This window comes from Mustela nigripes, chromosome 1, assembly GCF_022355385.1.
Source record: "Mustela nigripes isolate SB6536 chromosome 1, MUSNIG.SB6536, whole genome shotgun sequence".
NCBI classification, from domain to species: domain Eukaryota; kingdom Metazoa; phylum Chordata; class Mammalia; order Carnivora; family Mustelidae; genus Mustela; species Mustela nigripes.
Genome location: NC_081557.1, coordinates 236,427,502 through 236,452,506, shown reverse-complemented (window position 1 = coordinate 236,452,506; position 25,005 = coordinate 236,427,502). Strand labels below are relative to the sequence as shown.

The following is a 25,005-nucleotide window of genomic DNA, read 5'->3' as shown; positions in this document are numbered from 1 at the left end:
TGACCTTTGTCTGTATCCGTAACATCTTTGGGTTTGTTGGAGGAGTCCCAGCTGGGACAGAAACGAACAGATTCTAACAGCCAGCTCCTTTCAGTTGCCTCTTTTCTCTGCTCCCCCAGTGTACTGCTGATAGATTAAAACACGTAGTGTACTTTGTCGTATCTAAATTCAGCGTAAACAAGCACTCACCAAGGCTTAGTTCTCTAACGTAACCCAGTAACCTGGCACCTACCCTGTAGGTTCCAAGGCTCTGTTCATGGGCTGTCGTTGTAACAGATTGTACCACCACGGAAGGAAAGAACATTTCTGCAACCTACAAGGCAGAGAAATGACAAGGACGCTAGATAAGGAAAAGAGAAGGAGAAAGTGAAGACATTGACTTTTTTTTTTTTAAAGTGTTTTTGAAGTGCCCTTTAAAACTGCGGTTCTTCAGATGATGGATTTCATCATCAGCCCGCCGTAGCCGGATATGGCAGTAGGGAGGTTGAGATGAGTCCATTTCGTCTCCTAAATGTCTAGAGCTGCACGCTGCTGGAAGCATAATTATGTTTAGTAATATTCCTGAGTTCATAGCTATTACATTTTACGCACTGGGAAGTATCCTATCCTATCGCTGATAGACGCTGTCACCTACCAGTGTTGGATTCACATCAAGGACTCTTTGAGCTTCTCCCAGCCAAACTCCTCTACTGTTTTCAGCAGCACCACCAGGACCTCCTTGTCTCCCTCCTGTCCTGACAGCCGTCCCGTTGCTCTCCCAGGCATGGCACTGGCCACTGTAGGCAAATTTCAAATTTCACCACATGCTATTAAATGTACAGTAAAGTCTCCTCTGTTCCTCCCGCTAGCCCCTTTCCCCAGTGATGACCACTGTCGTCGTCGTCTTTTTTTTTTTTTTTTTTTAATTTCCTTTCAGAAAACATTTTAGGTCTATACCCACATTTATAATAAATTTTAAGATTTACCCACATTTTATGATGATGCTATTTTTTAAAAAGTCCCTATCTCTTAGAGCTATATACTCATATATAATAATAGATATAATGTAATATAATATATACTAATATAAATAATATCATGTATGGGATTTTCTCCAAAATAACTGAGGTGGAGATAAAAAAAAGAAAAGAAACCAAACTGCCCCAAAGCTGATAATTATTAAAGATGGGTCCATAGGGTTAATTATTCTGTTCTCTCTAATTTTATAACTTTAAAATGCTCCGCAATTAAATGTTAAAATAAGAAAATATTACATCAGGGCGCCTGGGTGGCTCAGTGGATTAAGCCGCTGCCTTTGGCTCAGGTCATGATCTCAGGGTCCTGGGATCGAGTCCCGCATCGGGCTCTCTGCTCAGTAGGGAGCCTGCTTCCCTCTCTCTCTCTCTGCCTGCCTCTCTGTCTACTGTGATCTCTCTCTGTCAAATAAATAAATAAAATCTTTAAAAAATAAAAAATAATTACATCAGATGGTTTTACAACTGGTTGGCTTTTTCCTCTTAAGGATGTGTTTTGTAGGGCAGCACGCACAAGGACATGCTGTTTCTCTACCTCAACAATAGCCATGATAGTCCATGCTTTTCAAGACCTGTGTTTTATTTACTGATTCCCTCACTGCTGACTGTTTGCATTATTTCTTTCCCCGGCCCTTTTCTTGTTGAGTGTGGGCATCCGTAAGGGCCTGTGGAGAGCCCGGAATTCAGGCTGAGCGTGTGCACTCTGCTTGGTCCACTCTGAGTCTCTCCAGGACTCTGTCCTGGGGTCTCCTCTGCTCAGCACTCCTTCGCTCAGTGTCCTGGCATCACTTTCCGTTAGTTTCTCTGGTGCTTGGCCCATGATGTGAACTGAGCTAGAGCTTTCTCGAAGCAACGAGACAATACGCTCATTCTCCTCTCTTAAAGTCAGTTATAAAGGCCTTCACATTTTAAAGGAAGATTGGCAATATGGTGCTGTCCCTTCATAGGTGGCTAAGGATAGACATTTTGAATCAAATATGTCCAAAAGAATGTGTTAAATGTGACTCTAAAGCAGCCAGACTGAGTTTTTTAAAAACATGCTCAAGAACCAAACTTGTGGAATTTTTTTTTTTAAAGATTTATTTATTTTAGAGAAAGTGAGAGAGAAAGCACATGGGTGGGGGGAAAGGAAGATGGAAAAGGAGAATCCCAAGCAGACTCCTCGCCAAACGTGGAGCTGGACATGGGGCTCCATCCCACGACCTTGAGACCATGACCTGAGCTGAAATCAAGAGTCAGATGCTTAACCAACTGAGCCGCCCGGGTACCCCCAGACTTCTGCTGTGGTTCGCCATATGGTCACTTTGGGATCTCTGCACTTACTTCAGCATGCTCAAGGTCTCAAAATATTAGTATCAATAGTTCTGGGGAATTCTCTGGGAATTTCTTCATAGCCAGTTGTGAACTCCTACTGAAACGAAACCACTTTACTTCATGATCACACTTCCGAGTTTCCGGTAGTACCCACTCCATAAATTAGTGAGTAAAATAAACTCAACAAATTTTCAGCATTTGTGTTTCTTTTGATTTTGTCTGTCCAGTGAAATCTACCATTAATGTTTACATTAATCACAAGCAGTTCAAATAAAATGGGTATGTTTCACTTAACGATGGTAAAGTCAGTGTATATTATACGTTTCATGTAATACACACGTTTATATCTATAAAAAACACAAGCACTAACTGTTGAAAGAAAAGAAGAAATAAGGCAAATTTTTGTAAGATCCTGGTATGTATCGCCAGAACACCTAATACTGCATATCAGTCTGTATTGCTGAGTGTGTATATTTGCTTATCTGCTTTGTCTTAAGTAAATACTCATCACACACAGTGGCATGTGTTTTATGACCAAATCACCACTCAGTTTTCTTTGTATTGCAGACTGTGCTTTGGGGAGCAGAGAAAAATAGAACAGACTCATTCTACCTTCGGGGCATCCTTTCCAAGTTAAACTGCTATCTATAAAATAAAATGCCCAGGCTAACCCAGAGATTGACTACTTTCTATTTCTCTTTCTTTCTGAATTGCCCCCTCCAGCATTTTGGTAACTTCCCCAACCCCCACCCCAATCAATCATCTGTACAATATGTTGCCCCTCTTTTCCTCCTGTGTCGTCTGCCCTCTGAGAAAACAAGAGCCTGTTAGGAAAAAGAAAAACATCTGTGAAATCACTGAGTTTCATAGGGGTTTACCAGAGTTTAAAAAAAAAAAAAAAGCCTTGACCCGGATTCTAAAAGAAAGGGTCACATCCCGTTTTGGTGCTTAAAGGTGAGAACTTGTGATCTGTTAGCATTTTGCTTGAAATACCATTTCCTCCATGGGCCCAGGGGAGCACGGTGACTCAGAGAAGTATGAGTTGGTCAGACTGTATGTCTTTTCTCCGGTAGTCTCCTGCTGGTTTATGCTGGTTGCATGAAAACTTTTGAAAGATACAACATGTTGATGCTACCGGGCTACAGGTTTCAGTGCCTGGTTGGTACCAACCTGTAACTCGGGTTTAACTGGGGGCTTCATAGAATCAAAGATACAGAGTGTGAAACCGGGTGGATCTTGGGGACTAGCTACCCCAACATTAGGTTCAACATTAGGTTCACAAAGACAGGATATACAGAGAGAAAACAAAATCTAGGTGATGTGGCTTTGGGCCTTAATGCTTCATGAACTTAATCGTTGAGAGCGTGGGTTCTAGAGTCAACTTCCTGAGTTTGAATCTCAGCTCGGTTAGAGGCAGGCAGTCCACAGAGCCTCTCATGTGTAACGTGGGCGTAATGATAGGGTCTGGCATAGATCAGCTATGAGGAGTAAGTGAGAGCATTTTCAGAGGGCTCTTAGAACGGTGGCTGGCATATAGCACGAGTTTAATAAGTATTAGTGCTTCTTATAATTAGTGGTCACCATTATCGCTGCAGCAGTGGGATGGAAAAGCTTGCTTCTTCCTTAATGATGGGTTGCCTCTATTTTGGACTCTGATTTTAGTTAGGACCTTCTGCATCCTAAGAGCAGGGATCAGTCTGTCTTTACCTTTGTATTTGTGTTGTCAGTGTCTGAAATACAGCAGGTGAACTTAGTCAATTAATGATTGACTGAATAAAACTGAAGGCCATCTACAAACGGCAGCCCTGGTGTACTCAATCCTTTGATGTTCCAGTGCATTCAACGTCTGATTTTGATGTTGGGTTTGTATTTTATAACTTAATTGACATAGTTGCCTCGTAATAGGTGAGACTGGAAAAAATGGTTACTAGGAAAGGTACGGTGAAATTCTGTGGACCTACTGTGTGTCCATGGAATCTTGTTCGTGCTGCTTTCTCCTACTCAGGTGTCCACAGTGGAACTTGAACCAGTGTATTCAGAAACAGCATCCAGTGTTTTCCTGCCACACCATCACCTTGAGACGTATATCTGTGACCTCCAGAGCCTGACTATGTAAGATTTAAACTTCAACTTGGTGTGTGTGGTAGTTACCTTGAGAGTTTGGAAAATGGAAAACTGTATTTTAGAGGATCTTTCTGTGCTTATAAACAATTGAGATCCTGCTCAAATGGCATCTCCTTTGTGAAACCTTTCAAGACCCTTGGAGTTATTGGACGTCCTCTCTCTGTATCCTAAAGAAATGTTTTCAGAATTCTTTTATCATGTTCACCTCAGCCTTACTTGAAACCATCCATTGAGGCATAGAGCTCCATGAAAGCGGGAGCCAAGTCATCATTATGTGTGGATACGAACCTCTTCGGAGAGTACGTAGTGCATAGTAAAAGGCTGTGTAAATGTTACCTCGTTGCTAGTTGGGTGGCTGGAGCTGGATGAGAAACATGCATGGTCTCTGAGGGTTGCTCCGTCAAGCCACTCCTTGACTTCTTTCTGTAGAAACAGAAAAAGTAAGCACGGGTTGTAAACCAGAATTGTGAAGAGCACTGGATAAGACAATTTCTATTCCAGGCTCCTAGGAGCAATGGAGAATGGGGGCTGGTCGTTCAGTCCACCACAAACAGTCCTCATATTTGAGTTTATAGGTCTGCAAGTCAGAAAGGCTAGTGCCAAGGAAAAGGACCGTTTCGATTACATTGGCATTTACACTTCACCTTGGCGTTGCAAATTGATCCGTGTTGCTTGAGAGTTGACTCCTTTGATGTTATGCGTTGATTGGTTTCCAGTACCAAGGCCAGCAAAGTGGACCTCTTCGGCAAGCTGGCTAGTTGGTGAGAGAAAAAGCCAAGGCACAAACCTAATTATGTTGACATAATTGGCAGCTCTTCTTGTTTCTGGCTTTGGCTAACTAAAGAGTGCTAGAACGTTGCATAAGTTTATACGATTAATTCTTCCAGAAACTTCATTTAAATGTTCATTCTTTGTCAGTTGTTTTCTGGTAATTTCAACTACAAATGATTTTTAAATTGCTTTTCAGAAGCTCTGATCCCTTAAAAAAAATAACTCCAGTATATAGGAAAGGCCTCATTTTCAGCTGGTTTGCCCTCTGAATTAATTTTAATCTTTTAAATACCCTTTGGTGATTCACTAGCCTTCCTGTCTTGTCTTCTCAGCTGAGTTCCATGATGTGACAGAAGGAATTCAGGAAGACAGATGTGAGATGTTTCCAGAATAGCTCGGACACACTGTGTTCTGGGGTAGAGGATATGATTTCCAAATTAGATTTTCATACCCTGGGGGTAAGAGATGTAAAAATAATTCTTGTCTCACCTCATGAACTTAGGGAAGAAAATGATTTTGCTCTATTAAGTGTTTTGGAAAGTTCTAGACCAAAAAAAAAAAAAAAAAGTATTCCCTTAAATCTTCACAATGGTTCTTGGTTGCTCTTTTAAGTATTATATTTTAGGGGTGCCTGGGTGGCTCAGTGGGTTAAAGCCTCTGCCTTCGGCTCAGGTCATGATCCCAGGGTTCTGGGATCGAGCCCCACATCAGGCTCTCTCCTCAGTGGGGAGCCCGCTTCCTCCTCTCTCTCTCTGCCTGCCTCTCTGCTTGCTTGAGATCTCTGTCAAATAAATAAATAAAACCTTTAAAAAAAAAGTAAAGTATTATGCTTTAGGAAACAAAAAGGTAAATGCAATGAAATGAATGGTAGCAAAAGTCTAACAGTGTGATAGTGAGCACAAGGTAACAGATCCATTCTAATGGACCCAGAAGGGGCTCTGAGGGGCCAGAGGGCTGTGGGACAGAGGATGCTCAGAGAAGGGTACTTCAGTTGATAGGGATGTGGACAGTCAGGTACTTGGTTACTTGTGCTGGGGACTAAATAGACATCAGATGGAGAGCCGAGGAAGCCATTGCCCCTAGAGGTGTCAAAAAGTAAAGAATCTCTTTTTTTCTTCTTTGCTTTTCAATTAATTACCAAAGAAGTTTAATTTGTATTCCCCCCACTCTCACACTCTTTTCTCTGCTTTATTGGCATTTTGAAAATAAAAATTGGAGCACCTGGGTGGTGTGGTCAGTTAAGCATCCAATGTTGGTTTCAGCCCAGGTTGTGATCGAGCACCATGTCAGGCTCTACGCTCAGCGTGGAGTCTGTTTGAGATTTCCTCTCCCTCTCCCTCTGTCCCTCCTGTTCATGCTCTCTATCAAATAAATAAATCTTAAAAAAAAAGAAAGAAAGAAAAGGAAAGAAAAATTTTGTTTTCTAGTTTTGGTTAAGTTTCTGGGAAAGAGTTGTGTGAGCAGAGTGGTGACTTAGAAAGAGAAGGGGTGGCATGGTGTCCTGTAGTTGTCTTGACTGAAGTGCTCCCCGAAGTGCCAGTAGATCCTCTCTTGCCCTCGATGGAGGGCATGTAGCTGCTGGGACTGTGACCCAGTGAGCCCACAGAGACAAAAGGACGCCTGGCGACTTGAAGAATTGTTGTCAGATTTCATCACGAACTGTCTGCCCAAATTCATTATCGTCACAGAAAAATCTGAAATTAATAAATACATAGAGAGATATGTATACTCCTGCTCTGTGTGTCAGTGGACTCAGCCACCATATTCACGTGAAACGATTATGGCAGAAGTAACTCATGTAATGTTGGTCTTGCCTGTTACAGCCACAGGGGAGACCAGCATGCTGGGGCCATAGCCATTCCAGAGCCAGTCCCAGCCCTTCGACTAGAATTACCAAGTATGACATGAACTGTTAAGCAAAACGTGCTTGAAATTTTCCAAAATGTCTTTAGATGACTTCTCAGTGTTCTCCACCTATTAATCTGGTGAGAGGAGGAGAAACATTAGCTTTTCAAAAGCTAGAACATGAGTGGTTCATAAATTTTGTGCCTTGGGTGATGATGCATTACTTACCTGATGCAGGTAAGTACTCAGTTAGCTTTCATAAATGTGAAGGTAGTCAACAGTGGTCCTTATAATTTATATATTGCATTTCCCTGTTAAAAACCTTAGATGCCAGGGGCACCTGGGTGGCTCAGTAGGTTAAGCCTCTGCCTTTGGCTCAGGTCATGATCTCAGGGTCCTAGGATTGAGCTCCGCATCAGGCTCCCTGCCAAGCAGAGAGCCTGCTTCCCCCCACCCTCTGCCTGCTTGTGATCCCTCTCTGTAAAATAAATAAATAAAATCTTTAAAAAACAACAAACAACAAACAAACAAACAAACAAACAAACAAAACCCCTTAGATGCCATACAGTGAAATAAAAGCTTCATGTTCAAACACTTCATTGGAAAAATCGAATCTTTTGACAGTTAGAAAATCACACATGTTTGGGGCACCTGAGTGGCTCAGTCGGTTAAGCATCTGATTCTTGATCTTAGCTCAAGTCTTCATCTCAGGGTCCTTGGTTCAAGCCCCATGTTGGGCTCTACACTGGGCATGGAGCCTACTTTAAATGGTCAGCGTTCCATGTGGAATGGTCAGAAAGTAAGAGAACAGGATAACTCCAACTCCAAAATATTCCTCTTGGTACCTAAGAAGGGAGGTGGTGTTTACTGTGTGTGAACTTTCGTTTTTTTTTTTCTTTTTGTTTAGCTTTCCATAGATTTCCTCTTGAATATGATCGAATTTAATCCTCAAAAGGACTCTTGCTCAGTATCACGAGGAACATGGTTAGCTGAATATTTTTCTCCTTCAGTGTTATTTGAAGAAGTCTTCATATAAAACTGAATATACATCTGAAATACAGTAAAGGTAGATCTCCATCCTGTAAATGGCTTGTTTGGGAAACTGGTTTTGGTCTGTTGTTTTTTTTGTTACCAGGACGCTTTTTTTCCATATAAATATTATATGTGAGGGATATACAAGGTCTACAAGATGGCTGGCGCATGAGAACATATTTAATCTCTGTTAGGCATGGAGAGTAGTGTTAATAGAACCACAGAACTTTTTCATGAAATGTTCTAGAAGAAAATGTGCTCACAGCTCCATGTGCAGTTGTCAGAAAATGAGAGGGTGGTGAGGACCCCAACTCCAAATCGTTGGGAAAGGAACTGATTTCAGGTGCATCTGGGGAAGTTCAAGGATTGGGGCGGGCAAGACACCTGGTGGTGGACGCCTGCAGGTGCACTGCTCCGTAACGGGCTGACTCCCCAGTTCTGCTTTGCTTTTCTCTGTCTGCTCCAGGTGTGTGTCCTGGAGCCACTAACCAGCATTTCCTTTCATTCCTTGCTCGTTGTGGCAAGGGAGACATTCCATGACTTCCTTTCTTTACCCAGCGCAAGCATCAGCTTCTTTCAGGATTTCCAAGTGGCTTTCACCATTTTAGTTCATGTCCTGTCCCTCTGCATCCTGATGACCTTTCGTCTGTGTGCTATGGGACAAGAGCCCTGGGTCAGAGAACAGACTCCATGGATAGAACACCAGAGAGAAGCATTTTTAACTCAGGTCTATTATCTCTCTAATGGAGTTCAGGACTATTGGATTGGTAAAATCTAGAGTAAAAATTAAATTATTTTAGTTGTAAATAAACATTTATTTTTAAGATACTCTTGGTAAGGTTGATAGGTCACCCTGACTCCACTCACATGGTTTCAGTCTGATGAATGCCTGCTGAGTTCCTCAGTGCGCAAGGGACTGAACTAGTGCTCTGGGTGAATCCCAGATTGAGATGTAATCTTTCCCTCTGAGAACTCACACACTTCTTCCTCAAGATTGTTTAAATCTCTTTACCCATCTCGTGGCATTTGTCCCTTCCTGGGTATTAGCGGCGCTCATGCTGGCTTACACTCTCTTAACCTCTGAGCCCCAGATGTCTTATCTCTAACGTGGAAGTAGTAATATAGTAGGTCCTACCGTATAAGATTGTTACATGAAGTCCTCAGCCCAGGGCTGGGCCCACAGAAAGAATGTTTTGAAATGTTAGCTACTGTTATTATTACCGGTCTTACTATCTTTGCTGTGAGGTGGAAGTTTCTTCAGGATATAGGCTGTTTTGCTTTTGTTGTTTTGCTAATCCCCAGAAACAAGTTCATACAATGGGTAAGCATGTTTCAGTGAATGATTATTATACAAAGTAAATTATTTTTAAGTTTTATTTGAATTCTAGTTAGTTCACATACAGTATAATATTAGTTGTCGGCGTTTAATATAGTGATTCAACACTTTGTACAACATCCAGGGCTCATCACCCGTGCCCTCCTTTTGAGAAACTCAACAAATTAAAGATACTAGTTTCCTTCTAAGAAAGTCACAACAGTTAGGGAGAGGCATAAATCCCCTGCTTCTCAAATGTGAACATACAGGAAAATCTGGGAATCTTGATGAAATGCAGATTCTTAGTGGGACTGGGGCCTGAGATTCTGCATTTCTTTTTAAGAAAATTTTTTAATTGTGGAGATTCTACGGTTGTTAGGGGTCTTTGCAAGTGATACTGATGCGGACTTCTTTGCTTGACCACAGTTGGAGTAGGAACACTGTATTGTAGGCTGCAGGAGGACAGGGATACCAGATAGATATTTGCCAAGTATGTAGAACAAAATAAGCATCATAAATGTGCAGATAAGGCATTGCTTGACTGGGAGTAAAGGACAGAATTGAAAAATAAATGGGGTTTAGAGAAGTAAAGAAGTGGTGGGCACACAGGAAAAAAAAAAAGACAGAGAGAGAGAGCAAGAGAGAGAAACTGGAAGAAAACAAAAGATTACTCTAGGCATTGACCTCAAACTTTTTGGTCTTGGGGAACCCTTCGGGTCTTCAGGAATTATCGAGAGACCCAAAGATCTTTTTTTTTTTCCCAATCAGTATTTATTGTAATAAAAATTAAAATTGGAGATTATTTTGTGAAATTATCCATTTAAAAAAGAGTAAGAAACTCAGTAATGTTAACAAAATAGGACATGTTTTGTGAAACAAAAACATGTTTTTCAAAGCCAACAACAATTTAGTGAGAAGAGTGAAATTGTTTTATTTGTTTGAAAATCTCCTTCGTGGCTTAATCGAAGGCAGCTGGATTCTCTTATCTGATTCTCCCTTTACTGTGTCTTCATAAATTGTTTTGGTTGAAGTAGATGAAGAGAATAGTGCCAGTCCCATAAAGACATGAAGGTGGAAAAGAGACAAGTATTTTAATAGCTTTTTCAGGGAATTGTGGATATTCTTTTTTGATGTTCCACCAGAACTAGGTAATTGAGAATTTCTTAATGGTTAGTTTACACCACAGGATCTGAAGCCACAATAGTAAACTTTGTTGTATTAAAACCCATTGGCGTCTCAGACATTTTGAATGGCTGCTTCACCCGTACGTAGTTGTGTACCATCATGGACTTGTATATCTGGAAAATATTGGTTCGGTGAGTTTTAAGTTCTTCCAAATGTGGACATGTTTCATTATGCAGTAGGGAAACATTGCCTTTGTTAATCTCACCACCTATCTCCTCAGAAAAGTCAGAAATTATTGGGAAGCTGTCAGGTTCTCAGTGGCAGATACAAGTTTTCCCAAATTCTAATTTTTGCTTGAAAGCTTGCATTTTATCGTCGGCAACAAATACGGTCAGTTGTTTTCCTTGAAGTGACAGGCTTGCCTCGTTCATTTCTGGGAAAATGTCTGCCTCTACCTGAATTTGAATAGCTATGATTTATTTGTCAGCCAATCTTTTAAGAAGAAAGGATGCCCCCACGTGCCTTTTCCTTCAAACCATCATGCCTGCATCTACAGAAGGAGTACTTTATGCATGATTACATTAAAAAGGTGTACTCGAGGACTAAGGTTTAATGAAGTTAATCATTTTATTACTGGTCCAACAAGGAATTCTTAGGTGAGATGGGAGTGTGTATACATAGTATTGGGGAGTACAGTGATTACTAGTGTATTTTGTGTCCCTGTCTTGCCCTGTGCAGAAAAAGCCAGCAGTTTTAGCCATTATTTTTTTGTGTGCCCTATCAGTTAAGTGTTAACACAGTGGAAAAGGCTGTAAATTACAGCTTAGAATTATGGTAGTCCTTTCGACCTCAGAGACCCCCTGAAATGCTCTCTAGGAATTTTGCTGTCTGAGTGAGGATCCGTGCTTCCAAGCATTGTGGTTGGAGAGAAGAGGCCATGGGGGATAACTGTGAGAGGAGTCAGGTAGGTCGATGGAGGCCAGATTGGAGTGATGCTAATGCTTCCGCGCGAACTTGATTTTGTGAGTGACAGACAGTTGACAGTTACAAGAGAAGAGTGTCATTAGTAAGTTGGAGTTTGAAGAAAATACATCTGACCTTGGTGCCTAGAGCACATGGCAGGGGCAAAGGAGGTAGGCTGTTCTGAGTGTCTCACAGCCGTTGGTTGGAGATGATTATGGTCAGAGGAGACTGTGGCTTTAAAAATAGCACAGATGGGGTGCCTGGGTGGCTCAGTGGGTTAAAGCTTCTGCCTTTGGCTCAGGTCCTGATCCCAGGGTCCTGGGATCAAGCCCTGCATCGTGCTCTCTGCTCAGCAGGGAGCCTGCTCCACACCGCCCTCCCACCCCCGCCTGCCTTTCTGCCTACTTGTGATCTCTGTCAAATAAATAAATAAAATATTTAAAAAAATAATAAAAATAGTATAGACATAGAGGAAAGGCATCTCTAGGATTTAGTGATTGATGGGATATGGCTGGTGAGGGAGAGGGTTCAACCAAAGATGTGAGAGTTTCAGTGTGAAGACTAAGAACATGCTGGTCTTTAGAAATCACGAAGTTAGGAGGAGGAACTAGTTTTTGGAAGAGGAGGTTTTTGGTTTTAGATGGGGGAGTTTGAGATAATGGGGAACAGCCCAGGGGAACGGGGTGTTGTCCTAAAGATAGAATTGTGGCTTTCCTCCAACACCAAATTGTCTGCTGTGTCTGGGACTGTTATGTGAATTTCTGGTGCATCGTTGTTTTAAGCACGCTTCACTTTCCACGGGTGATGGGATAAGGATGGAGTGGGACCCTCGGTGGCTTACCCACGTGGGATAGTATTAGAGGATCACCGAAAAACACTCATGGCATAGTTATGGTGGTTTGAATCAGTCTGTTCTTTTTCTCTCATTTGAAATATTAAACTTGCATGGCATTTCTCGAATTTCTACTTATTTGCAGTAAAGTGAAAGGGCCACATTTAGAAAGACAGGCATACTTTTCTACTCACAAGCTGATGTTGACATTGACTTTCACTTACCTCTGCCATGTGCGATGGCTGACAGACTTTACCTGGTGACGTGAGTGACCTTAGCCTAGGGTGTCACTGATAGAGTCCAAACCAGGCTTTAAAAGCAGATCTGCTTCTTAGAGATAGACTCATTCATCAAGTTCATGAGACTAAAATACTACAGATGGTATATCAGCTTATTAACTTGTAATGAGAATGATCACGGTCCCAGGTAAAGGATTTGTTGACACGAGCCAGTGGGTGCACACTTTCAGGGCTAGTGTTTATTCCCAGCCACAAGTCATTATCACATGGCCCAATTTGCCCTAAACTGCATGACTAGGGATTTCCTCCTCTGGACAGTCTCAGAGGAAACCCAGGCTCACACAGGAGGGTGTTTAGAGAATGTGGTTCTACCAGAGGGGAGTCAGAAATCAAATGTCTGTTGTTTTTGTTTAAAGATTTTATGTATTTATTTGACACAGAGAGAGCACAGGCAGGGGAGTGGCAGGCAAAGGGAGAGGGAGAATCAGACTCTCCACTGAGCAGGAAGACCGATGCGGAGCTCCATCCCAGGACCCCGGGATCATGACCCGAGCTGAAGGCAGACACCAAACCGCCTAAGCCACCCAGGCACCCCAGAAGTCCAATATTTAAATGGCATCGGACTGGATAGCCTCATGCATCCTGTATTTTTCCCCTTGGGATGATGCTATCGGGAACCTAGAAGCCTTGAAGGACATTGGCCAAGATTCCCTCTTCTTTGGAATTTGAATCTACGGTTTGCTTTTTCTAAGCTACCTAGTTTTCTGCTTGACACGCTCTTTCTTAAGATTAAGTAATATTTTCTCTTGAATGAAAGATAAGTCATTGCTATCACTCTGATCTGTTTTACCTATGCAAACACTTTGGATGCTAAATGTCTGGGTTTACCATACCAAGCAATTCTCCAGTTCTCTACAGATATCAGCTGGACATCAGTCCTGATCCTAACTATCCAGAGTTAGCGTGTATCCCAGAGGTTAAGGTCTGTGTGTTGTGAGACTGCCCCCCTGCACTTCAGATGCCCGTCACAAGTAGTGGGTCACCAGGTTCCCCACAGTTCTGTCCAACTCGACTGCCCATCAGGAATTTTCAGTACCCTCTCCTCAGGATGATAATTTACTGTTGTGGTTCATAGAACTCGGGAGAACACTTTATACTCGCTGGCTTAATATAAATTCTATTATCAAGGATACAGATGGATGGATGAAGGCGAGGGATATAGTGCGAGATCCAAAAGAATCTTGAGTGTGGGAGTGTCTCCCCCATGGAGTTGACCCCTGTGTGTGTTCACCTGCACAGAAATGCTCCAAACCATTTCATTTAGGGTTTTTATGGAGGGTCCATCACGTGGGCATGACTGAGGAAATCACTGGCTAATGGGGATTGAGTTTACAGCCTCTCTCGCTGAAGGACAAAACGGAGAGTTCCAACCCTCTGATTTCCCTCTCTGGCAACCAGCCGCATGCTGAAGCAGACTCTCGAGTCCCATCTAGACTATTCTTTACTGTAAACTCAGCTCTGGGGGATGGGGGTTTGTTGTGAGTAACAGAAGATGCTCTCTGACCTACATTACTCAGTAAAATACAGAGGTTTTAGGACCTTTTCAAATATATATTTAAGACCAAATATATATTTTTTTATTCTATCACAGAAGGATAGTTACACCATGTTTGGGAGCTGTCTGACCTCCCCCTTGTCCCATTTCTGGGCTTTGAACCATTGGCTGACTCAGTCGTTGCTAGATAACTCCCAAGAACAAGTCTTACCTCCTTCGTTTTCAAGGAAAGTACGGTGTTCTTGTTAAAGTCCATAATGATCCGGCCAAGGTTTAACAGGAATTATAGTCATGATGAAAAACACGTGGAAAACATCCATTTTCTTTAAAAACCAAACAAAAGGAGTGCTTTGTTTTGGTTTTATTAGGGGCAAGAAGAGTTTTTCGTGATTTGAGGCTCCAGAAATTAAACCCCTGGGTGTCTTTTCTCTGGTTTCTGACCCCAAAATGAGATCTGTGGCATGAACTCTGAGGCAGCAAAAGATCAAATACTTGAAATCCCAGCTCTGGTGTTCCTGAATGTTTTCCCTGTGGCCGAGTCACTGACGATCATACGTTTTCCCCTCCGTGAAATGGGGCTAATGATAGTAGCTGCCTCATGGGGCGGTTGGGAGGCTGGAATGAAGGAAGGAATGGGGAGCACTCAGTATCGGGAGGGGCACGCAGCGAGGGATCCGCAGAGATTTGATTTTACAAACATTTCCCAAGGGGAAATTAACTCTCCCACTAAAGGACAGGCACAGAAAGAGTAAGAGAGGGACTATGATTGTGTAAACAAAATACTTTCAGATAAGCGGCAGAATAGAATGTGTAGACACGGAGCCAAGAGAACAGAGACCTTGCAGATGGAAGGCTGCCCTGTTTTTTTTGGTTTTTTTTTTAAAGATTTTATTTATTTATTTGTCAGAGAGAGATCACAAGTAGGCAGAGAGGCAGGCAGAGAGAGAGAGAGATGCGGGACTCGATCCCGGGACCCCGAGATCATGACCTGAGCCGAAGGCAGCGGCTTAACCCACTGAGCCACCCAGGTGCCCCAAGGCTGCCCTGTTTTTCCATCCACCCCATGGAGATCGGTTAGTAGGTCAGATCAGCCTTAACTGAAAGGACGGAGACGAGGAGGGTTGGTCCCCAGGGCTGCACAGTCCCCTGGGTCTGGACACCGGGAGCTCTGGGTTCTGCTCGTGGGACTCTGACCTGCGGGCCTCACGACAGGCTGACCTGCAGAGTCCCCAGACTTCAGGCAGCCACACCACAGCCAGCACACTTTGCAGGTGGCCGATTCTTCTCTTCCCCACACCACACTTACGAGGCAACCCCGAATACCATCCAGGAATATATCTAAAATGCTGTTAAGGGCGTCTGGGTGGCTCAGTGGCTTAAAGCCTCTGCCTTTGGCTCAGGTCATGATCTTAGGGTCTTGGGATCGAGCCCCACATTGGGTTCTCTGCTCAGCAGGGAGCCTGCTTCCCTCCCCTGTCTGCCTGCCTCTCTGCCTACTTGTGATCTCTCTCTTTCTGTTAAATAAATAAAATCTTTTAAAAATAACTAACTAACTAACTAACTAAATAAATAAATAAAATGCTGTTTAATGACATCAGAAAATGACTCTATCGCTGTTAAAGTAAGCTAAACCAGTCTGCTGCATTATCTGTTTCCATTCTCAGCAAGTTCTGAGCCTTAACTCCAGAACATGTTAGCAAAGATGCTTTTCTCCTTAGTATTTTTAGCCTTAATGGACAATCTTCACTCAATATGAGTTTGGGGCGGGCAGGCAGAAAGAGAGCAAGAGACAGGATAAGATTTAGTGTCTTGATTGTAGAGGCTGTACATGGTAGGATTTGCAGCACTTTGTAGTTTCAGACCATTCTGAACATTCTCAGCGTCCTCAGCTAAAATACCTTTTGGTGTTCTGCAGATTTTAAGAGAAATCCAGAAAACCAAAGGATAAGCTGAATTAGGGGCATTTTCAAATTAAAAATTTTCAAATTAAAAAGTGTGTCAAAATCCCCTCACTTCAAGCTCAGGACCAAGAAGCAGGTGGAAATTGCTCTAGTTAGAACTCTGCCTGTATTTGTGTGTGTGTGTGTTTTCTTTGCATATGTTTTCAAAATGTAAACAGAGTCGCTTGGTATTTACCATATTTCATCTGAAGTATGTTGTATGTTATATTCTCAGTTTGAAGGATAGGATAGGTTAACGGCAGTAGGGGGTATGAAAGTTTCAAAATGCGTGGCAGTCTTCCGATGGACCTTTTATCAATAAGAAGAAGCAAAATAAGAAATTTAACAACTGAAACCCAATCGAAAATGACCAGAAGCCTGTGTACCCAAGCAGACTAAACCTTCCGCCCTCTCCTCACTATTCTGGGTTCTCCTGGCTTCTCTTTTCCTCCACTTGCCTCCACAGAGCACACAAACCCAATTTAAACCTTCAGGAGCTGAATCCCAGAGTCTTTGCTTTTCTTGGCAGAGGTGGAAGAGAAGATGCCATATACAGTTTGGAGTAGCACGGTGAAACATAGTTTTAAAACGGTAGATCTAGTTTGGGATGAAATATATCAGTGTTTGATCTGTATTACTTTGCCCATATGGGTACACTTGGACCCACCACGAACTTCCTGCATGATGGTGAAGCGTTCCCCCAGGAGCTTGCCATAGTTCTGTCAAGAGCCTTCTGGAAGTCTGAAAGCTTTGGAATGGTAGGCTAATGAAATGCTAAGCCTTTTGCAGAGTTCTTTTCTTTTTTTTGGATAAAAAGTGCTTATGGCATGGGTGCTTTCACGAGCAATGCTCAGCCTCAGAATCTCGCCTAGCTTTTGGCCCTTTTGTAGGAAAGAACCCTATTTCTCAGGTTAGACACCTGCTACAGCTGGAACGTTCCCGTGATGTTGGGCAACAAACGAGGCATAGTCTGTCAGTTTTAGGTTAAGTATTATTTTATGGAACAGTTTTTACAGTTGGATAAATACATGTGTGTTTACTGGATCGTGATGAGAAAATGTATTTCTTGCACACATTGCATTCCAGTACACAGTGGGAAAAGAGTGGTGTTTGGAGGCAGGCATGCCTAGGTTTCGAATCCACAATCTGCTTTAGTGCTCTGTGTCCTTGGGCAAGGTGCTAAGTAGCCCTAAGCCTCCATTTCATCATTTATCAAACGGGCTCCTATCCCCTTCCTCATAAGATTTGGGAGGTGATTGAATGAGCTAATAATATATGGAAAGTATGTGTGCCAAGATATGTGCAAAGTGTGTGGATATGTATGTATGTCAAGTCTGTTCTTGGCACGTGGCAGGAATCAATAACGAGTCTTTCTTTCCCTACTTTCATTTTATCTAGTTTCCTAAAAAAAAAAAAAAAATCAAGTGATTCTTGATGGTGGTTCCTTTGATTTGGTGTTAACATTGATCTAAATGAGTAGTTCAGAGCCAGGAGAATGGAACTTGCACCAAAGTAGATTTTTTTTTTTTTTTTGGAATTTGGATTTCACAGGTTTTTTTTTTCTTTACTTCTTTTTTTTGTTTTTTTAATTAACATTTAATGTATTATGTTTCGGGGTACAGGTCTGTGAATCGTCAGTCTTAAACAGTTCACAGTGCTCAGCCCAGCACATACCCTCCCCCAGCCATCCTGTTCCTCCCTCCCACCCTCCCTCCAGCAACCCTTGGTTTGTTTCCGGAGACCAAAGTAGATTTTGTAGGTCCAGATCCGAGCGCCTCCTTGGCCAAATGAATGTGTTACTCCGGGCACATTGCCTGGGCATCGCAGCGTCTCCTTCCTCTGTCCTCCCTTGTCCCAGTCCGTAAACGTTATTCTGTTCTGCGATGACCCGCGTTGCAAGTCCACCTTCTGAGGTTGGCCTTAGGATCCACATTTCTTTCTAGCAAATGTAGTGTCGTGCGAACTCTTCCCATTCATTCTGCTCTTCGAGGAAACATCCTGGCCTTATGTAGATTTGTTTATAAATCATACACATTTGCATCATACTAGTATATTCTGTGCATAGATACAGCATATAAAAGTCGAAATAAATGGATAAGGGGCGCCTCGGTGACGTGGGGGTCGGATGAGAGTCCCAACTCTTGGTTTTGGCTCAGGTAGTAACCTCAGGGTCGGGAGACTGAGTCCCGCATTGGGCTCTGTGTTCAGGGCAGAGTCTGCTTGAGTCTCTCCCTCTCGCTCCTCCCTTACCGCACTTGCTCTCGTGCTCTTTTGCTCTCTCACTCTCTCAAATTAATTAATTAATTATTTTTAAAAAGAAATAAATGGACAAAATAACAATAAAAGTGTAAGTAGAAGATACACTTTCTTCATATCCCACTGGACCATTTGTACTACTCCCATTTTTTAAAAAAATGTAAAATACACCCAACACACAAAAATACCACCTTGGCCATTTTTTTTAAATTTAAAATTTAATTAGTTTACATAGTATAGTATTGGATTCAGACGTAGAATTTAGTGATTCATCACTGACCCATGGCCCAGTGCTCATCCCAACAAGTGCCCACTTTAGTGCCTATCACCCATTTAGCACACCCCCCCACCTCCCCTCTGGCAACCCTCAGCTTGTTCTCCTAGTTCAGAGTCTCTTATGGGGGCACCTGGGTGGTTCAGTTGTTAAGCGTCTGCCTTCACCTTAGGTCATGGTCCCAGGGTTCTGAGATCAAGTCCCGCATCGGCTTCCCTGCTCAGCAAGGGGCCTGCTTCTCCCTCTCCCACTGCCCCTGCTTGTGTTCCCCTCTCTTGCTGTGTCTGTCTCTGTCAAATAAATAAATAAAATCTTAAGCAACACAACAAAACAGAGTCTCTTATGGTTTGCCTCCTTCTCTGTGTTTATCTTATTTTATTTTTCCCTCCCTTCCGTGTTCATCTGTTTCTTAAATTCCACATATGAGTGAAATCATGATATTAATTTTTCTCTGACTTATTTCACTTGGCATAATACATTATACCTAGAGAGGTCCATCCATGTTGTTGCAAATGGCGAGAATTCATTCTTTTTGATGGCTGAGTGATATTCTAATATATATATAGGAATAAATATTTTGTATATAGGAAAATTATATATATGTATGTAGATATACTACATTTTCTTTATTTCATTAGTCGATGGAGACTAGGGCTTCATAATTTGGCTGTTGTTGATAGTTTAGCCATTTTAAGGTGTACAATTCAGTTATATTAAGTACATTGAAATTGTTGTGTGACTATTACTACCACCCATTCTTAACATTCTTATCATGTTGTAAAACTGAAACTCTTTAGGGATTAAGACAGCCCCCGTTAACCACTATTTTCCCTTTGGTCTCTGACTTAGACTACTCTAGCTACCTCCTGTCAGTGGAATCATACAGCATGTATCTCCTTACACCGGGCTCTTTTCACTTGGCATAATGTCCTCAAGTTTCATCCCTGTTGATGCACGTGTCAGAATTTCCTTCCTCTCTAAGTCTGAGTAATAAGCCAATGTGCGTGAGTGTGTGCCTCGTCTTGCTTGTCCATACAATTGTCGATGGATGCTCGGGTTACTTCCGTGTTATACTGCTCCCTCTTTTAGGACTACTGGTGTAGCAGGTTGGGCCAAAGAACTGTGGTAGATAAGCATACGATGGGTCATAAGAAAAAAGGCAGCGTTGTCCTTGGCTAAGGGTTCAAGCCTAGGGCTGTACATTATAATCTCCTAGAGCGCTTTAAAAAATGATCTACAGGGCGCCTGGGTGGCTCAGTGGGTTAAGCCGCTGCCTTCGGCTCAGGTCATGATCTCAGGGTCCTGGGATCGAGTCCTGCATCGGGCTCTCTGCTCAGCAGGGAACCTGCTTCCTCCTCTCTCTCTGCCTTCCTCTCTGCCTACTTGTGATCTCTCTCTGTCGAATAAATAAATAAAATCTTTAAAAAAAAAATAAAAAATAAAAAAATGATCTACATTGAGGTATTCCCCCCCCCCCCAACAGACACTGATCTGACTGTGTGTGATAAGAAGAAGTATTTATGGGAGCCTGGGTGGCTCAGTGGGTGAAAGCCTCTGCCTTCGGCTCAGGTCATGATCCCAGCGTCCTGGGATAGAGCCCCACATTGGGCTCTCTGCTCAGCAGGGAGCCTGCTTCCCCCTCTCTCTCTGCCTGCCTCCCTGCCTACTTGGGATCTCTGACTGTTAAATAAATAAATAAAAGTCTTAAAAAAAAAAAAAAAAGAAGAAGTATTTAAAGCTTTGGTATCAGGGTTTTTTAAAGCTCTTCAGATGGTTCCTTTGTGCAGCCAAGGCTGAGAGTCATTGATGACCCTTTCGGAAATTCCCTCTTTCCCTTTGTAAACTGCCATTGACAATACTTGCTTTATGGGACTGATGATTGTCACCCTTTCTGAATCTCTACTGCGTGCTAGGCTCTCTGCAAGCAAGAGGGAGTTAGTCTTTACCACCGTCCTGCAGAATAGATGCTATCATTTTCTTCCTTTCTTTTTTTTAAAGAGATAAGTTTGCTGAGGTTCAGCAAGCTGTAAAGACTCAAGTTACATAGCTTAGCAACCCAAAAGATCAGGGCTCACACCCAAGGTCTGTCTCATTTCAGGGTCCATGTTCTTTTGTGTGGTCATTCTTTCTTTCTTTCTTTCTCTTTTTCCCTCTTTCCTCCCTCCTGGCCCCTCCCTCCCTCGCTTCCTTCCTTCTTTCCCGGCCATTCCCCCTCCCCCTAAACTTTCCTTCTGCTCCCTTCCCCTCCTTTCTCTCTCTTTCTTTCTTTTCCTGAAAAGGTGCATGAAAGTCTGATGGGCGAAGACAAAACAACAAATGGGAAGGAATCTGTTTCCAGAGCACTAAATAAGGTTGGACCTCTTCTTCGATGACATGGTTTTAGCATTTTGTATGTGTTCTTTCATTTCCTCTTTTCTTTCCCACTGGAACAGACAGTCCACTGAAGATCCCTTTGAGGCCAGGGTTTGATCTTCCTGAATACCCAGTGATTGTTATCTCTGTTGCCATTGGATTTGAGAGTCTGGTGGCGTGATGTTTAATCAGTGAATGTGGTGTCCTGTGACACCACCCCCTGGAGCAAACACATTCCCCTTCGGATGCAGCTCTTAGGACACAGTGATTGCTCTAAAACTCGGCTGAACAGAGACCAAAACGCAGTAGGAGGTTTTCTGACAGTTGGTGTGATGCCTATGCTTCTGTAAGTCACTATGAATTGTTTATGACAGTAATTAGAGAAAAAATAAGCAAACAAGCAAATTAAGAAACCAAGTAAATGTATAGCTATTTTGAAAAACCAACACATTTAGGATAGCTTTGGGAAAAAAATGTACTTTCTAGTCTACTCAAGGGAAATTAAAAAACTCTTGTGTTTTATTGATTTCCTCTAAGCTCATATGCACATTGTTTACGTAAAAGCTAAGCGATGAAAGAAAGGCAGTAATTTTTGGAAGCGTGGCGTTCAGATGCAGAGATTTTTGGTTTTGTTTCCAGGAAGTGAACCCTATCTGCAGAGAAGTGTTCATCTCTGAAAAACATTCTTCATGTCCAGTCTGGCGTGCATTCGTGGACGATCGAGGGGGAAAGCATCCTGTCTGAGCTGGGCTTGGCTCTCCTTTGGCCTCAGGCCCTTGAAATATACCAGGAGAGGCAAGGCATCATGGGGTAGCTGCCTCCTTTGAGAGTCCAAGCAAGTAGTAATGGTCACCCGTCTCTTAATATTACACATTAATAAACGAGGTAGAAGAGTAGGCTGAGTTTTTCAGCCCACTCTGTCTTCTCACTGAAAAATCCGCTTGCTTCTCACCCACTCTGTGGACACTGAAAAGTCCAGAAAAGGACTTTGGCCAGCAGGAGAAAGCTCCTTCATATATTTAGCATTCATTACAGGAATATTAATTGCATATGTACCCTCTCCTAGCCCCTGGCATCTTACAACAAAAGGGTGGATTGTTGATAAGAATTAAACTTGAATCACGTGCATGCGAGTACAGTGTGTTTCGAAATTAGGGCTTTCGGTGCAAGGGCAATGGAAGTAACATATCTTGGGGCTGGTCCAATTGTGTAGCTGTTGGGATTGTGTGACTGGTATAATATGGCTTTGAAATTCTTGTGTCAGAAGTGGCTTTGAGTCATCCTTGGGGCACAGTCCCTTAGTCATAGTGACTTTGTTTCTTGCCTACTGCCTGAACAATTGTTCACATTCATCATCTCATTTAGCTCATAAAATATTCCTGTCGAATTATTCATGCCTTTCAGCCTTGGAAACTCAGGTTTGGAGAGACTGATTTTGTCTGATGGATGCTAATGTCCGAATGTAAAATCTCATTTCACTTTAACAGAAGACCACAGAATCTTGGAACATGAAGGGACCTTAGATGTGTCTACTCTGGTTCCCTTCTAATTCCCTTCCATTACACCCTAAAGAGTTGGTCGTTCAGCACGGGTTTAGGATGACTGTACTAGGTTCTTGGGGAAAGGCTTGATGGCTCACAGAATCATTCTTTATCAAGAGTTCCAGAAACAGGGCAGTCACAAACATGGTGGTTCTTCTCTTTCTGTTTTGTGATCACCACCCAGAAACCTCATGGGAATTTTCACACCCTAGTCATAAATTATACACACGGAGACTCTGTTCAGTCCTTCATTTTGAGAAAGGATGACTATCTAATTTTAAAGACATTTCAAAGAATTAGTCATTGGATTAAAATGTCAAATCTTAAAAAAAAAAGTCTTATGAATTATTAAATAGACCTTCTTATCCCTTAGGGGACAAATCATTACTTAAAGAGAACAAGATACATGAAAATAGAGAACTGGTTCAGTATAATTTATAATCAAACCATCAAAGCTTCCTGCTGATTGTTTTGTAAGTTGAGATTAAGAAGTTTGCTGAGCTGAGGAAAAAAAACAACTTTTTACAATTATATTGTCAAGTTCTGAAGATGTTTTGCGCTTGTCAGTTTCTAAATCAGTCCTTTAAACTTTGACAGCAAATCAAATATCTGAGTGATAAAAAGGATAAATGTATTATTCTTTTGTTGCATATGCTTGGTATTATGTTGTTTAACATTGAGCTTTTTCTTCCCAAGTGAGTATGTTGGCAAGCTGTGGAAAAGCTGTTAGTTTTCACCTCATCTCTTAAGAGTGACCATTTCTTAACAGACTTGGATTTAATTTTCTTCCTATCCTGTGCAAAAAATACAAAAGTTTTCTTGGTCATTTTGACTGAAGTGATTTTTGGCACTGCTTTAAATTATCGATTATGGTTAAAAAGGGAGGGACTTTCTGATGAGAACAGCACTTTCTTTAATAGCCTTTCACAAAATCAATTTCTCCCATTTCTGCTTTGCTCTTGCCAAGTGCTGGAGGTTAGCAACCTTGGGGAGAATCTGTGTCTCCTAAATTTGTCTTTTAATTTTTCATTATTTGCCCTTTTCAACCCCTCCATGTTTAGCTAAACAACTTAACAATAAATCCCTTCTGGATTTCTTTGGGACTTTATTTTCTTACTCGCTTATTTTGTTAGGCTGGTGGGAAGTGGGGGGAATGGGTGTCATAAAAAGAGGAAATGAACAATTTTGAATTGATGGGGTCTTGGAAAGAGTCCTCTCCAATTAAAGTTGTTGGTTTTCCTGCGGCCCAAGTGGTGAAATTTGGAAATTGTGATCCATGGACCTTTGAAGATTTTCGAAGAGAACTAGAATCCGTTACAAAACTTCTGTTTTGTCTCCTTCATGTGTCACTAATTTCTACTCTGGGACAACCTATTAAGTTATTCAAGTGGAAAAGTCTATACTCAAGAGAATATGAATCAGCAGATTAGTTCATCCCAGGCAAATGCTTCAGTGCGGGGCAAAGGAACTTTTCACTCTAAAGAAATATAAACTGGGTCCGAAGACTTGGAATTCTTACCAGCCATGCCTTCCTCACACAGCTCGACTTCTACGGAGAAATGCTGCTTTGCTGCTCAACTTCCCAGAAATTACTGATGTCCATCTCGTTCCCCAACTTCACCCTAACTCAAATTAATTAATTTCAGAGTATTATCTTTTTATCGTTTTAATACTTTGAGATGTAATGTGGTTAAACTGCAACCGAAGGAAAACATATTACTTTAGTTTCAGCCTATCTGGTGAGAAATCTGCCTTTAGTAGTGACTACACTTGCCATGGCTTTTTATCTTTTCCTGTATTGTGGTTTGTGGATTAGTCAATGTATTGAACATGAACTTCAGTGTAACCGAAGGGGATTTTATGAGGCAGTGAAATCAGTACTCACCTGAGAGGAGCTGTCCTGGTCATCATTACCTCACAGTTGACATCGTGCTTAGCGTAGGTGTGCATACTTGGTTCTACATTTTTTGGTAGCCTCTGAAAAGTTCTGCTTTCTCTTCTAGGATTAATCCTGCTGGCATGGACCTGAGTTAACTCAGTTAAACATAGCTTCCCTCCTAGCAGTTGTTTAATTAGTTCTGAAAATAATTAAGTAGGTAGTTTGCAATGTTATTAATTTATTAATTGCATAAGTCGAGGCATATTCATTGAAGTCAAGGTGAGGCAGCGTAGGCAGATACACAATTCTAAATTCTCTCCCACTCTGATGCCCAGAGGTGAGAACTGTTACATATTTTATGAATATCCTTTTAGACCTTGTTCTGTGGCACTGTCTCTCTTCATGGGTTTATATATCTGGGTTTTTTTTTTCCCTACTAAAAATGGAATTGCTGAACATGTACACGGTTAACTTGCCCTTTTCACTCAGTATTACTTTAAATATGAGATACTGATACATTTTTGGACCAACAGATATACTTTTATTACATGGGTTTTTCTTTTCTTTTTTTAGAGAGATCACAAGTAGGCAGAGAAGCAGGCAGAGAAGCAGGCAGAGAGAGAGGAGGACAGGCT

At 42.0% G+C, this 25,005-nt stretch overlaps 1 protein-coding gene across 12 annotated transcripts in view; it reads left to right on the top strand.

The window, feature by feature from the left end:
• Positions 1-25,005, top strand: part of APBB2 (amyloid beta precursor protein binding family B member 2) — a 377,389-nt gene that overhangs the window by 200,265 nt on the left and 152,119 nt on the right. The gene's annotated exons all lie outside the window — the stretch shown is intronic.